We start from the raw sequence: 16,747 nt of genomic DNA on the forward strand, positions 1-16,747 counted from the left end.
CTCCGTAACGCTATCACGGTTACCAAATAACCCTGTGACGAAACGCGCCGCTCTTCTTTGGATCTTCTCTATCTCCTCCGTCAAACCGATCTGGTACGGATCCCACACTGATGAGCAATACTCAAGTATAGGTCGAACGAGTGTTTTGTAAGCCACCTCCTTTGTTGATGGACTACATTTTCTAAGCACTCTCCCAATGAATCTCAACCTGGTACCCGCCTTACCAACAATTAATTTTATATGATCATTCCACTTCAAATCGTTCCGCACGCATACTCCCAGATATTTTACAGAAGTAACTGCTACCAGTGTTTGTTCCGCTATCATATAATCATATAATAAAGGATCCTTCTGTCTATGTATTCGCAATACATTACATGTGTCTATGTTAAGGGACAGTTGCCACTACCTGCACCAAGTGCCTATCCGCTGCAGATCTTCCTGCATTTCGCTACAATTTTCTAATGCTGCAACTTCTCTGTATACTACAGCATCATCCGCGAAAAGCCGCATGGAACTTCCGACACTATCTACTAGGTCATTTATATATATTGTGAAAAGCAATGGTCCCATAACACTCCCCTGTGGCACGCCAGCGGTTACTTTAACGTCTGTAGACGTCTCTCCATTGATAACAACATGCTGTGTTCTGTTTGCTAAAAACCCTTCAATCCAGCCACACAGCTGGTCTGATATTCCGTAGGCTCTTACTTTGTTTATCAGGCGACAGTGCGGAACTGTATCGAACGCCTTCCGGAAGTCAAGAAAAATAGCGTACGTGGTCGGCCCTGCCCTGGTCTCCGGGATACAGTTTCGGTCTCTAGAAACTGTCGCCACACCCGAGGAACGACAGAACGATTCACGTCAAGCCATCGCGCCACATGGGTTTGCGACTGTCCTGCTTCCATTCTTCCTATGACCCTCCACCGCACAGACTCTGGTAGGCGTCTTCTCTGTGCCATACTGCACCGTCTGTGACTGTGTGCACAGCGACTGTGGATGTGGAACTACTTGGCAAACGCTACTCCGTTTGAAGTGCCCTGACGTCATAGTTGGCGTGGTTTTCCGTTGACCGAAATGTCACCTGCCATGCAGAACACGATCGTAAGGACATATGTTGACAGTCTGTATGATTGTACAGTGAATTAGACACAGGACGGGGAAATAGCGGTTTGTTGCTTTAATTTTGGACACCAGTGTAAATCTTATGGGAATTCAGGTCTGCCTTATATGCAAACTATTGTTTATAAATGTCCAAACATATTTTCGCTATCATCGGTAGATACTTTTATTCAATGCTGTAAAATACAAATATATTTTAAGTAATAATTATTCTAACAAAATTATGCTAAAAACTGTTTAATCTGTTTTGATTGTCTCCTTATTTTTCAACATTTTTGGGCTCTGAAGGAGCCTATTTACATTCTTGTATGTCGGAGTAATGAATCTGTATTACGGTTAAAACATTAAAATAATACAATGTTTGCAAAAACACAAATACATCTGTGCACACAGTCGATTATAAACAAGTATGGACGCTTGGGGTGGCCGAGTGGTTCTAGGCGCTACAGTCTGGAACCGCGCGACCGCTACGCTCGCAGGTTCGAATCCTGCCTCGGGCATGGTTGTGTGTGATGCCCTTAGGTTAGTTAGGTTTAAATCGTTATAAGTCTAGGGGACCGATGACCTCAGATGTTGTCCCATAGTTCTTAGAGCCATTTGAACCAAACATTTCCCCATGAAGACATCGAGTGTCTTGCCTCAGAGTGGGATAAATGTATAATAGTTCTGGCGATTACTTTTGAATTAATAAACAGTTGACTTGCTTTTTTCCATCTGACTTGATTTCGTTGACTGCTCCTTATATGCATAGACACCTGTCTTATTGCGTGTATGAAATATGTAAACATAATCGACACGAGGACAATGTTCTCTTTAAAAGAACGATTATGATGATTATGAACTGACGCATTGCATCGTTGGCTGTCTCTTGAGAATGGCATAATAGGCATCTCGATTGTGAACAGATACACTGCCTAGCAAAAAATGTAAAGCAACTAGAAGCCAAGGATGAACAGAAACAAAACTTCAAGGGTTGAGAGGGTATGTGGTGTTATTTCAGCGAATGTTGCTCCTGGTAGCCCTGGATGCATGCACTGGTTCGGTTGGGGAGCGTGACATGAAGCTGTTGTATCGCCTCCTCAGGCAAGCTGCTCCACAACTGTTGTAAATAATCCTTGATATCTTGGGTAATGGCACTGGGATGGAACTGAAGTCCGAGCTGGTACCACAAGTGTTGTGTAGGAGACAGATCTGGTGATCTTGCTGGCCACAGGAACACCGCAACTTCACGCAGACAGTTCATAGAGACGAGTGCCATGTGTGGACGAGCATTGTCCTGCTGAAAAATGATACCACAATATTATCCCACGAGATATGTTTGTGACGTACCGCTGTGCCATCTGAGTTCCCGCAGTCACTACCAGCCATGACCTGATGACTTTCCAGACATGACACCAGAAGTAACACCATTGGGAATCCTCAAAGCATTGGAAGAATGGGAGCTTTCCCCAAGGTTGCCGACGATGGTCATCCGGGGTATTGAAGAACTGCGACTCATCGTCGAACACAATGCGACGCCATTCATTAGCTGTCCATGATCCCCACTCACCCACAGTGAGGCCAGTTCCAAATACAGTCAGGTGCTGATAACGCTGTCTCAAACGAATACGCGACATCTTCATGTCCTTCACAGTGATCACTCAATATCTGACGCTGTTCACGACCGTTATGTACCATACTAGGCCCGATAACAATACCAAACATGAACAACACCAATGCACTCTGCTGGATATTCGAATTGTTACAGCGAATTACAGCTCGAATCGTTTACAAACCCGCCGTTTGTGTTTAGGAGCACGAAGTTACATAGACGTCTGACCACGTCTACTGGGTGCTTCCCTTTGTTTTGTCGAGCAGTGTTTATAGACACAGGTATCCTATTATGTTCAGTCGCCTTTTCTTGACTTTCGTAGCCTACTATAGATTATCTCAATATCTATTGTTTTGACACTGTGCAATAAGTAAAAGGTGGAACGGTAAAATGATATTCTGCAAAGAAACAATTTCTTAGACCTGATTATGTTTTTCGCTCATTTTGTGTCGTCCTCCATTACTGGGCCAGCATGGTCACTGGGCGACTGGATAGTGAACTGACTTGTTTACCGAAATCACGTAGGGCCAAATCTTCTGATTAGAAATGTACATGCAAGTGACAGAAGCTGCTTGTGATCCATTAGAATTTGCAAAAGATTGACGCAGGGATGGATACCAATGACCACGTGTTCTCAAGCAACTAAAAATTAGAACAAAGATAGGGCATTACGTATGGTGATTCCATATCCAAAATCCACATAAAAAGGACACGATTTTCTCTAACTTCAGCACTATCGTGGTTTCCAGTCATGGGAATGCAAGCTGATTGCTTGCTGGAATCTCACCATCATGTTGAAACTTGCTGATCGAATGAGCCCATATCAAACAAAGGACAAGTTTCTGAATTCTTCTGCTGCGCTAAGCTGCTCAGGTCGAAAGAAGACACGAGAGAGCATTTGTGTTTCAAACTGCAGAGGACCAACCGAACTATTCATGCTCGATGCTATGATTGGATGGTCCCGGTTAAATCTCTAGCCCGGCAATAAGATATCCCTACTCTTTTCCTGTTTGGAAGGGACAACTTATGACTGACCGGCTGTGAATCAACAAGTGACTAACTCAGAGAAAGGGTCCGCGAAGTATGGAAGGCGCTCACTACAAAATAGCAGCTTTACAGGAGATTAATGTTGTGAATTGGCAGGAGCCAATTCACGGGGTTTGGAGGAAGCTGAAAGGCACGCGTTTAAGCTCACGCAGGCTGGCGTGAGGTCTGGAACAGTTAAAGGATTTGAGTCTAACAAATAAAGTACGTAGCTGTTGGAATACTTAACTTTAATCCATAATTGGTGAACATCGCTCTGACTGTACATGCATCACAAGATAAACAGGAACTGATATTGGCGCCTTGCTAGGTCGTAGCAAATGACGTAGCTGAAGGCTATGCTAACTATCGTCTCGGCAAATGAGAGCGTAATTTGTCAGTGAACCATTGCTAGCAAAGTCGGCTGTACAACTGGGGCGAGTGCTAGGAAGTCTCTCTAGACCTGCCGTGTGGCGGCGCTCGGTCTGCAATCACTGACAGTCGCGACACGCGGGTCCGACATACACTAACGGACCGCGGCCGATTTAAAGGCTACCACCTAGCAAGTGTGGTGTCTGGCGGTGACACCACAATTAACATTAGTTCGAAGGATGGGAAATTGTCACCAGGATTGGTAAGTCGCGGAAAACATTGATACACGTCTACGGCTGGTTAAGACTACATCGGAAGCTACACGAGAAGATGCCTCCCACTAAGCAACACGGTACCATTCAGACAAATAGTGGAAGTATTGTTGTGTGTGGGTTATTTACGTGGGATGAAATACGGACCCTGTTAGTGTCTCTCAGTGGTGAAGGACGCAGAAATCACTTGTCCAGTAAAGTGCACCCCCTCGTATGCCTAAAGCTACCCACAGGTGGCCTGTATTCTCAGCCGGACAATGCGCCATCCTACCGTTACCCAGTTATAAGTATGGTTTGCCGAATGCTCCGCGTTCATGAGCGCGAGCGAGATGTGTTCCCCTTGCATTCAGCTCCAACGAATCTCAGTGAGTTGCGTTCAGCCGTCGAGAAGTCGTGGGTTACGAAAATCCCCTCCCCGCCCCCCCCCCCCCCCAAATCTTTAGTGTAAGAAGGAAGGCAAAATCACTAGAGTTTAACATCCCGTCCACAATAAGGTCATTAGAGACGACGCACAAGCTAGGACTTGGGAAGGAAATCGAATGTGCCCTTTAAAAGGGACCATCCTGGCATTAGTCTTAAGCAGTTTAGGAAAATCATGGAAAAACCTAAATCTGGGTGGCTAGGCAGGTATTTCAACCGCCGTCCTTCCAGTACGATTCCAATGTCTTACCGCTGAGCCACATCACACGGTGGTCAGAAAAATGCATCTTAAGGCTCGCACAGTCAGACAGGCAGACGAACGGACAACAAAGTGATTCTGCAACGGTTCCGTTTTTACCAACTGGTGTACGGAACCCTAAAAAGCAGATCGTCACAGTTCGTTCAGAGTTTGTATAACTAAATGAATTGTCGAAGAATCAGTTCCTTAGAAGGCGAAGCGGATGAGAATGGATAGGAAAGTGAAAATAGAGACTCATTCACAGCTTCTTTTTTCATCGCTGTCCTTGTCTGTCTAGATGAATGCAAGACGAAATCTAGGTTTGATCACCAGGGCTACCAAAGCCCGCCTGCATGGACTGCCCTAGAAAATTAATTCGAACAGGAGCCATTCAGCCTCCAGAAAAGAAATGTGAAGTTACTACTTGACGTAGACATTGTGACATTAATTTGTGGTGGAAACGCGATACGTTTTCTGCGTGCTCCTCAAAAGGCAGCATTTTCAGAGGACGAGTAGTCGTCAATCGCGAGCCAATGGTCTTAGAAGATAGCGTCATGATGTTTAGTATCATGCAGCCTGCAATAAGGTACAATATCTGATCAAAGGGATCTAAACATGTCTATCTAACGCGTAACTGACTTGTGCATATCACGAGAAGTGGACCTGTTAGTGTAAAAGGGGGTGGGAAGTATTGTGTCGTCAGTAGAGAAACACTAACAGCAGAATTGATCTGCCAGGAAAAATCACTGACTTCGAACGTGGTCTAGTCGTTGGATGTCACTTGAGTAACAGTGACATTTCAGCCCTTGTAAAACTGCTCAGGTCGACTGTTGGCGATGTAATTGTGAAATGGAAAAGCGAAGGAATAGCCACAGCTGAAACAAGAACAGGCAGACCTCTTCTACCGACCGTCAGGACCGTCGCACATCGCGGAAGGTGGTTGTAAAAAATCATATGATATCACCGGAAGGAATCACCCGTCAGGTCCAAAGCGCTACCCGCAGTCCAGCTAGCTCAGTGACTGTGAGTAGGGAGTTAAAAAGAATGGGATACAATGGTCGAACAGCTCCTCATAAACCACACATTTCTAAGCGACGCTTGAGGTAATGTAAAGAGCGACACCACTGGATAGTGCTGTATGATTGGAAACGAGCGATTTGGGGTGATGCATAACGCTATACCCTTTGGCAATCCGTTAGTAGGCTTTGGCGACAGCCTGGAGAACGCTACCTGTTATCATGTGCAACGCCCGTAGTGAAGTGCCGCTAAGGTGCTGTTACGGTATAGGGGTGGTTACGGCGTCGTCTCCCAATTGCGCTTAAGAAAACGCTAAATGTGGAAGTACGCAAACACGTTTTACAATAATGCGTACAGTAGAGGAGCTGTTCGCTGACGATGGTTGCTTGTATCAGCATGACAATGCATCCTGCCATAAAGCAGCATCTGTGATCCAATGGTTTATAGACAATAACATTCCTGAATGAAGGGGGCTGCTCACATTCCCTATCAGAACCCAGTCGATCACTTCGGGATGAGTTAGAACGTCGACTTCACTCCAGACCCCAGGCGTCCAGCATCATTACCTTCTCTGGAAAAATGTGTGGTAAGGTCTTATGGGACCAAACTGCGGAGGTCATCGGACCCTAAGCTTACATACTACTTAATCTACCTTAAACTAACTTAAGGTAGGGACAACACACACACACCCATGCAAGAGGGAAGACTCGAACCTCCGACGGGGGAAGCCGCGCGGACCGTGAGAAGGCGACTCAGACCGCTCGGCTTCCCCGCGCGACTACCTTCTCTGGTTTCGGCTCTTGAGGAAGAACGGGCTGCCATTCCTCCACAAGCAATCAGACATCTCACTGTAAGGGTCTCCAGCAGATTTGAAGCTGTCATAAAGGCGAAGGTTGGGCACACTCCATACTAAGGTTCACTAAGAATTGTACGAGTATTTTTGATTAGATGGTGTACATTCGTGTCTGTGCAATATTTCTGCTACCAAGGTTAAGCTGCACCAACTAGAAGATTGACATGGCCTTATTGAAGGTGGTATGCCATTGTCTTAGAACTGAATTACCCCACCAGTAATAGGTGAGCCTAAAATTTAGTGTGGACTCCGAACCACGGTGCTACTTAGCAAATTTCAGATTAACAAACATTTCCGGAGTTGGAAGAAGTGATAGGTGACATAATAATCCTATAACTGACGGGGGATCCAACTCCAATCCATCTTTGAATACGTAGTCTGACACTTTACCAGTGTTTTTTGACAACATCGTATTTTACAAATAAAAAATCACGCAACTACATTACAGTAACAGGAAATAAACTTATTTAGTAAACATTTTAACACTTTATTATTCAGTATCGAAATTGTGTATGTCTTTTACTTATTTCGTATCACGTTTCTCTTTTTAGGGAGGGGAGCCTATAAACAAGATTCCTTCGAAGCATCCGAGTGTTTCTGTCGTCTGCTTTTGGCAGTGATCGTCTTTCTTTTCTTTTTTGATGCATTTTTTTCAAATTTGACAACTTAATGCGACGTAATTAGTACCAGGAATCGTATAAAATTTTCCTCGTTACTGATGTTCCTGTATTTTGTTATGACATGTAGCGGCAGTAGCCGTGCAGACGTGTGTGGGTTTCTCTCCATTACATAGTGTGTATAGTTGCCCACCAACAAGCAGTACGTATTCTTTCTCATTTTAGGGTAGAGAGCCACCAAATGCAGAAACTCTCGGTATGGACTGAGAGAAGACGATACTCAAAGACAGCATTATTTTTCTGTTCCTATGAAATGGACAGGTGTAGGCTGTTAACTGATACATCAGTTCGATTTTCTTGGTGCAGCTCAAATGGCTCTAAGTACTATGGGACTTAGCATCGGAGGTCATCAGTCCCCTATACTTAGAACTAGTTAAACCTAACTAACCCAAGGCCATCACACACATCCATGCCCGAGGCATGATTCGAACCTGCGACCGCAGCAGCAGCGCGGTTCCGGACTGAAGCGCCTAGAACCGCTCGGCCACAGCGGCTGGCTCTTGGTGCACTAATGTTTCTGCATCGACTGCATATCTTTAGTTGTTACCAAAAAGAATTTGTCTCTCTAACATGTACCAAGCGAGGTAACACAATGGTTTGTGCATATAGCTCGTATTTTCGACAAGTGAGGTTTGAATCGTTAGACCACCCCGATTTAATAAAATTATCTCGGGCTTTCAGCCACGTCAAGTGGTTAAAATGCCACTAGCTTTCGACCAAACACTCCTTGGCCATTTTCAAGTGAAATTCCTGCTGACGGGTTGCTGGTACGACCTTATAAACTCTAGCTAGCGGCTGTGACGTCACTGGTTCCCATGGTGTCGTCACACATGGCATACTTTGCTCCGCTTTCGATGCGCCCTCTCAACCTCTAGACTGCTGGATCCCACGCGGCCCAAAGCTATAGGCTACCGTCTCTATTAAGGGTGTTGTCAGTGATATTTATTTAAGTGGTTTCTTTAATTACAATGTTCCATAAGCAGTTAGTGCCAGCCACGATAGACGTTTCTTCCAAATTCATCACCTGACCGTTTTCTAGAGTACGCTCGTTTCAAGCAGATTTTTCTAGGTATCATAGGACGAGCACGCAGAGGTGCCGCAACACGACGTAATGTCTGACGTTGTGCAGAAGGGAAATGAAGCCATGAATCCTGCAGGGCTGTCCATAAATCCGTAAGACTACTGGCGGTTGAGATCTCTTCTGAACAGCACGTTGCAAGGCATCCCAGATATGCTCAATAAAGTTCATGTCTGGGGAGTTTGGTGGCTAGCGGAAGTGTTTAAATTCAGAAGAGATTTCCTGGAGCCACTCTGTAGTCATTCTGGACGTGTGGGATGTCGCATTGTCCTCCTGGAATTGTCGAAGTCCGTCGGAATGCGCATGCCCAAGACCGTCGGAATGCACAAAAGACATGAATTGATGCAGGTGATCAGACAGGATGCTTATATACGTCTCAGCTATCAGAGTCGTATCTTGACACATCAGGGGTCCCATATCACTCTAACTGCACACGTCCCACACCATTACAGAGTCTCCACCAGCGTGAATAGTCCCCTGCTGACATGCAGGGTTCATGGATTCATGAGGTTGTCTCCATATCCGTACAAGTCCATCCGCTCAATACAGTTTGAAACGAAACTCGTTCTACCAGGCAACACCCTTCCTATCATCAGCAGTCCAGTGATTGTGTCGGCCGCGCGGGATTAGCCGTGCGGTCTGAGGCACTGCAGTCATGGACTGTGCGGCTGGTCCCGGCGGAGCTTCAAGTCCTCCCTCGGGCATGGGTGTGTGTGTTTGTCCTTAGGATAATTTAGGTTAAGTAGTGTGTAAGCTTAGGGACTGATGACCTTAGCAGTTAAGTCCCATAAGATTTCACACACATTTGAATTTTTTTGATTGTATTGACGGATCCAGGCGAGGCGTAAAGCTTTGTGTCGTTCCGTCATCAAGGGTACACGAGTGGGCCTTGGGCTCTGAAAGCCCATATCGATGAAGTTTCATTGTATGGTTCGCACGCTGACACTTGTTGATGACCCAGCACTGAAATCTGCAGTAATTTGCGAAAGGGTTGCACTCCTGTCACGTTGAAAGATTCTCTTCAGACGTAGCTAGTCCCGTTCTTGCAAGATCTTTTCCCGGCCCCAGCGATGTCGGAGATTTGATGTTTTACCGGATTCCCGATATTCACGGTACACTCGTGAAATGGTCGTACGGGATAATCCCCACTTCATCGCTACCTCGGAGATGCTGTGTCCCATCGCTCGTGCGCCGGCTATAACACCACGTTCAAAATCACTTAAATATTAATAACCTGCCATTGTCGTAGCAGTACCCGATCTAACAACTACACGAGACACTTATTCTCTTATATAGGCGTTGCCGACCGCAGTGCCATGTTCTTCCTGTTACATGCCTCTGCATTTTGAATAAGCTTGCCTATACCAGTTTCTTTGGCGCTTCGTCGTATTATCCTACATGGAGGCACAGAACGACAAGGAGGCAAACGTTTTTTCCTGCTCTTCGTCAGTAGACCTATTGCGATTCTTATTTGACATCACTTCATTTATTTGATGATCGTTGTAGCTGCTACCCTGCATTCTTACATCCTGATTTAGATTCTCCATACGTTTTCTGAATCTCTTTCGGCATAACAAGATCGTCCCACCAGCAAGACCACGGTTTCCTTCAAGCGAATCGGTGAGTCATGTCAATATCGACCCGTCGGTACTCTATCCATCCTTCCTTTCTGTAACATGTAAGCGAACGGCAAACGCGTATTCTTCCTCGAAGCCTTCGGCGAAGCGCAGGGTTGTGAGTAACTTAGCCGGCTCTGCGTCTCGGGAAGCGGTCTGAGACCACCTGTGATATGGCTGGAGGGAATGGAGGCAAGGAAAGGTACACAACGGAACTCGATTGTGCTCACAGGCCTCCTTTCTACAGACGAGAGGCCTACAGCCTAAGGTCACGCAGGCTCGCTGGATGTTAACAAGCCGTAAACAAAGCTACTACCTCTACGCTTTTCCTTTTTTATGCAGATTATGTGCTTACTGCATTAAAAAGTATACAGTGAAACACAGCGTAGTAAATTGGTCACAGAGAACCATAAACTGAATATAGAACGGTCGTGCTTCGATACGTGTAATGTCACCGCTGCTATAGCTTAGCTGGCAATGACGGTAGGTTTTCATAGTTCTTCTTGGACGATGTCGTAGCATGTAGAAAGGTAGATTTCTAAGGAACTCTACAAAAAAGTCAGAATTCGATTTTGCTGGGCTGAAACATTAGCCACCAGGGAATGTTGCGCATTATTATACCAATGGCTTGGATGTCTTTCGAACACAACAAAAGTTGGAAATTTTTAGTCAATCAGAATAGGTCGTAGTGACCCTTCGAAGTTGTGCGGAACAAACCGACATCGTAACTTTTCGTGGTATGGAAAAGTTAGAAAGTTATATCTTTCTTATGTCGCAGTAATCAAACATTCGGATTTCCCTAAAGTTGACGTTCGAGGGTGTGCTGAAAAGTAATGCCTCCGAATAAAAATTCATGAATCTTCTTAAATAAAACAAACGTTATTAACATTCTACATTTTTATTCTGCTTCATGTCTACACTTTTGCAATTTTAAAAGTTTTAACATAAAAAATACGGGGGCATTATTTTTCAGCGTTCCCTTGTAATTTTCACTTCTTTGTCCCAGGTCTGAAGGGATTTTTATATTGTTCAATTTTTCTGAAAAATTTGTCTGTAACTAAATTACTAAAAATATTTGCTTAAATTCTTCAATAGACGGCAACTTCATCTTCGATGGTTGCTGCTCATAGTGGTTCTTCCTCTTTAGTCTTGAAACAAGCCATAAACGGACATGCAGTTTTCGATTTTTCACTTCGGTTCCCTGTTTCCAATTTTAGATTGAGAATTATATTATGTGCTGTGCTTTGTTTAAGTTCTGTGTGTGCCTTGTAAAATAATAAATTAAAGTGTACATTTACAGACGTTCTTGCACAAAAAAGCCCTCTCTTGAAAAAAAAGAAAAGTAGAAAATGCGTGCAAAAATGCGGATGTTTTGTGAGGACCTAAAATATACTCATCAGCAACTAAATTAGAGGCCTAGAGATCGCCTGTCGTCATCGACATGGAGAATGGCGTAGATCGGAGCGTGACGTCACAGATGCCATAGAGCGCTATGCAAGCGTTAGACTTCAGAGTCGAGCGTAGCACGTGTAAGACGTGCGATATCAGAGCATTTCATCACTGCCAAAGCGACAGTGCCCAAAGAAGGGGCGAATACATGGAGAAGCTGGGCCACATTACAGAATTCTCTATAAGTGCGCATCCACCGCCGGCCAGGGTGGCCGAGCGGTTCTAGGCGCTACAGTCTGGAACCGCGAGACCGCTACGGTCGCAGGTTCGAAGCCTGCCTCGGGCATGGATGTGTGTGATCTCCTTAGGTTAGTTAGGGTTAAGTAGTTCTAAGTTCTAGGGGACTGATGACCTCAGAAGTTAAGTCCCATAGTGCTCAGAGCCATTTGAACCATTTTTTTGCGAATCTACCCTTCTAAAACAAAAACAGCTGATTGAACAGAAATTTGAAGTCATGCAGTATGAAATGGGAGGGGATGAAAACCTATGAGGCCATGTTACCAGCATGGCAGCCATTGTGGATGACACGATCTTGAATGTAAATCGCGATTTTTAAATCGAAAGGAGGTCGTGTGACTCATGTAACAGATAAGGAATTACACGAGAAGACAAAGGTGTCTTTCATTTGAGCATTCAGGGTGACAAATATTGAACTATATGAAAAAAAACGTAAATTATTTACAAACTAAGGCGTGCACACACTTTATTCAACATGTGAATGTCACTACAGATATTAAGATTTAGGTTATGACATTTTCGATGTACCTGCCATCATTTACGATGATGTGGCGCAGTCGAGCAGCGAAAGTCTGCGTGACCCGCTGAAGTGTCGGAACATCGATGCTGTCGATCACCCCATGAATAGCTGTTTTCAGCTCAGCAATGGTTTTGTGGTTATTGCCATACACCTTGTCTTTAATAGAGCCCCACAAAAAGGAGTCGATGTGTTTAGATCCGGAGAATATGACAGCCAATCGAGGCCCATGCCAGTGGCTTCTGGCTATCAGAGCCGTGATTCCGTCCCCTAAAGTGCTCCTCCAGGACATCAGACACTCTTCTGCTTCGATGGGGCCGAGCTCCGTCTTGGATGAACCACATCCTGTCGAAATCAGGGTCACTTTGGATAATGGAGATGAAATCATGAAACTTCCTGGCAGATTAAAACTGTGTGCCGGACCGAGACTCGAACTCGGGACCTTTGCCTTTCGCCGGCAAGTGCTCTACCAAGTAAAGTTTGGAAGGTAGGGGGCGAGGTACTGGCAGAAGTAAAGCTGTGAGGACGGGACGTGAGTCGTGCTTGGGTAGCTCAGTTGGTAGAGCACTTGCCCGCGAAAGGCAAAGGTCCCGAGTTCGAGTCTCGGTCCGGCACACAGTTTTAACCTGCCAGGAAGTTTCATACCAGCGCACACTCCGCTGCAGAGTGAAAATCTCATTCCCGAGATGAAATCATCTTCCAGAACTTTCACGCACAGTTTGGTAGTCACCGTGCCATCAAGGAATATCTCGCCGATTATTTCGTGACTGGATATTGCACACCACACAGTCACCCGTTGAGGGTGAAGAGACATTTCGATCACGAAATGAGGAGTCTCAGTCCCCTAAATGCGCCAATTTTGCATATTGACGAACCCATCCAGATGAACGTGGGTTTCGTCGCTAAACCAAACCATACTAATTCCCATCACGCCCCGCGGCCAACCGTGCAGTTTGAACGTCCTGGCGCAAACCGTTCACAAGTTATGACGATTTCATTTCATACAGTTCAATAATTGTCACCCTGTAGCTTCATTCATACTCGAGGTATGTCACATTATTGTGTGGCCTCAGTAGTCATTATTGATTTATAGCAGACCCCAGTTTCCTGTAAAACGCGGCGAGTGCTGCGCTCTGGGATGTTACTGAGTAATGCCACAGCAGCTGATCTCGATTCATTCGTAGATATTTTCAGCGAGCGCAAGCATTTGCGTGCAGGGGACCAGCGGCCGTTAGAAATTAAAACTGTGGCGCCGACACAAGTCGCATGGAACTTTTTCTTTATTTTACATGTTTCACTCGACCAACGTGAACATCTTCGGATCTCTGCTGTCCTCACGATTCGTTTTGCGATGCGAGACGTATTCCGAATCTGTATTCGTGCATCCTTTGGGATGATATTAAGTTGTAAGGAGTCTCGGTGAAATTCAATCTTCATGGTGGCCCGCATCAGCTTCATCTTCAGTTTTAAATACCTGTCCACATCTCCCCAGGCCTGGCTGGGCAGAAATTTCCCGAGCGCAGTCATTTGCCTGCAGAGGAACAGCGACTGTTATAAATTAGAACTATAGAACCGCCACAAGTCGCATGTAACTCTTTCTTTATTTTACGCGTTTCACTATATAATTTTAATTTCTAGCGGTCGCTGTTCCCCTGCAGGCAAATGCCTACGCTCGCCAAGTTTGTGCCTAAACATGGTTCAAATGGCTCTGAGCACTATGGAACTTAACATCTGAGGTCATCAGTCCCCTAGAACTTAGAACTACTTGAACCTAACTAACCTAAGAACATCACACACATCCATGCCCGAGGTAGGATTCGAACCTGCGACCGTAGTAGTTGCGCGGTTCCGGAGTGAAGCGCCTAGAACCGCTCGGTCACTGTGGCCGGCGCCTAACCATGGCTGGGGAGATGTGCACAGGTATTTAACACGGAAGTTGGCGCCGATGCGAGCCGCCATGAAGATTTAAGTTCAACCGAGACTGCTTACGACCTGGTGTCATGCACGAATACAGGTTCGGAATACATCCCGCTTCGCACAACGCATCGCGAGGACAGTGGAGTTCTAAAGATACTCGCGTTGGTCGAGTGAAACATATAAAATAAAGAGAAATTTTCATGTTGCTTATGGTAGCTCAACAGTTTTAATTTAGTAGACATTTTCGATCGTCAAGCTTTCGGTTTGTCTTCGACAGCGCCAGCTCCGCGGAATTTCGCGGGAAGTTTCATCGCCGCACTATGGGTAATTGGTGGTCTGTCTCGGTGGGCCGGCCGAAGTGGCCGTGCGGTTAAAGGCGCTGCAGTTTGGAACCGCAAGGCCGCTACGGTCGCAGGTTCGAATCCTGCCTCGGGCATGGATGTTTGTGATGTCCTTAGGTTAGTTAGGTTTAACTAGTTCTAAGTTCTAGGGGACTAATGACCTCAGCAGTTGAGTCCCATAGTGCTCAGAGCCATTTGAACCATTTTTTTGTCTCGGTGGCGGTGGTTGAAATCCCCTGCGATACCACGGATGCTCGACTCTCCTGATATTAGGACTATCTCAGTGCGCTCGGCTTCTGTTAACTCCGTCAGCTTTCGTGTACAGTAATACCTGTAAGAAAGAAATCTCAGTCGTAACTCGAGAATGAATAAAGCTATGCTCAAATGGAAGGTACCATTGGGAAGATCACTATGTTCACCCGCCAGGGTAGCCGAGAGCGCTAATGTGCTGCTCCCTGGACTCGGGTAGGCGCGCCGACCCCGGATCGAATCCGCCCGGCGGATTAACGACGAGGGCCGGTATGCTGGCCAGCTTGGATGTGGTTTTTAGGCAGTTTTCCACATCCCGCTAGGTGAATGCCGGGCTGGTCCCCAAGTTCCGCCTCAGTTCCACGACTCACAGACATTTGATAACGTTCGCACTATTTCATGACTTACACTGGACGCAGACAGCTGGGGTACACTACTTCCGTCCTGGGGGGTCCAGGATGGTGTCAGGAACGACATCCGGGCACCATCTGCCATTAACACTGCCAAATCCGTCATAACAAAGCCGACCCCGAGTTGGAGCGGGACAAAGGCCACGAGAAAGAAAGAAAGAAATTGGGAAGATCACTATGTTCGGCAGTCTGAGCAGCACTTGTCATTACATTGACACAATAAACTGTTAAAAATTGGTTACTTCAAGGACATTTATGAACCAGACGCACTGCATCATGCATTCCACTAACCCTAAACTGGGGCTGTTTGCTATTTCAGTGGAGTCAAGCGAGAGGTCACTGGAGGGCAGGGTGGACGTCTGTTGTGATTTCTGATGAAAGTTCGTTCTGTCTCGGTGTCGGTGATGGCCGTGTGTGGTTAAAAGGAGGCCAGATGAGGGCATGCAACCAACCAGTCTGCGTGCTAGACACACTATACCTACATCTGGAGTTATGGTCGAGGGTTCGATTTCTTTTGATAGCAGATGCGCTCTCATGGTTATCCCACACACACTGTACGTCAGTCTGGCGATGCGACCTGTTGTGCTGCCATTCATGAGCTGCAATTTCAATCCAGGGAACGTTTCCCAACAGTGTCGACGCGTTGCCTGGGCCTGCTCGATCACCAGATCTGTCTCCAATAGAGCACATATGGGACATTATGGCCGTTACACCTGATATTAATGTAGCAGCATTTCACATTTGCTTATCTCGCGCTTACATTAACCTGTGAACTTGCAATGTGAACTAAAATATGTTACCTAGACAAATACATTGCCGAAATTCCATTGCTCTACATTAATTGTTTTTTTGGCATTACGATTTTTTCCCGCCAATGTATATCGGAACCCCATCACGAATGTACCACATTCCCCAACCATGGGTCATAAATAAAATTACATTTGAGCTCAATGAAAGAGGAGGGAAAGGGTGGCCAATAGACTTGCCGCAGCGATAACACCGGTTCCCGTCAGATAACCGAAGTTAAGCGCTGTCGGACTTGGCTAGCACTTGGCTGGGTCACCGTGCGGGTCTGCCGAGTGCTGTCGGCAAGCGGGGTGCACTCAGCCCTTGCAAGGCCAATTGAGGAGCTACTTGATTGAGAAGCAGCGGCTACGGTCACGGAAACCGACAACGGCCGGGTGAGCGGTGTACTAACCACATATCCCTCCGTATCCGCATCGGGTGACGCCTAAGGGCTGAGGATGACGCGGCGGCCGGTCGGTACCGTTGGGTCTTAAAAGCCTGTTCAGACGGTGTTTGTTTTTGAAATGGAGGTAATCGAAAAGTTTACATTCTTCATGCATTC

At 46.0% G+C, this 16,747-nt stretch overlaps 1 pseudogene; it reads left to right on the forward strand.

Moving 5' to 3' along the window:
* Positions 1-16,371: 16,371 nt before the first annotated feature.
* LOC124556891 lies at positions 16,372-16,490 on the forward strand (annotated as a pseudogene).
* The last annotated feature ends 257 nt before the right edge of the window (positions 16,491-16,747 follow it).

This window comes from Schistocerca americana, chromosome X (genome assembly GCF_021461395.2).
Source record: "Schistocerca americana isolate TAMUIC-IGC-003095 chromosome X, iqSchAmer2.1, whole genome shotgun sequence".
Lineage (NCBI taxonomy): Eukaryota > Metazoa > Arthropoda > Insecta > Orthoptera > Acrididae > Schistocerca > Schistocerca americana.